Raw genomic sequence first — 286 nt, forward strand, 5'->3', positions numbered from 1 at the left:
ATTGTAAACTGTTTTTAGAGTTCTACTACTGGGTAGTTTCTCTACATCCTGTATCATATCATTATGTCATTATGATCAAATTTACTGGTTGTATTTTTTTATACAGTTGTTAATATCAACAAATAAATAAAAAAAAAATTTTTTTCATAAAAAAAAAAAATAATTCACTAACTTTATACGCTATTAAATAGTTAAATATTTATTTCATATTAGTTTTTTATTTATTTTTACACAAAAATTATATCCAATATGGTCCGACCAGATGACAACATCTACCGGTCGGTGG

The sequence above is a fragment of the Halyomorpha halys genome, unplaced genomic scaffold (assembly GCF_000696795.3).
Source record: "Halyomorpha halys isolate HHAL.00 unplaced genomic scaffold, Hhal_1.1 Scaffold157.1, whole genome shotgun sequence".
NCBI lineage: Eukaryota > Metazoa > Arthropoda > Insecta > Hemiptera > Pentatomidae > Halyomorpha > Halyomorpha halys.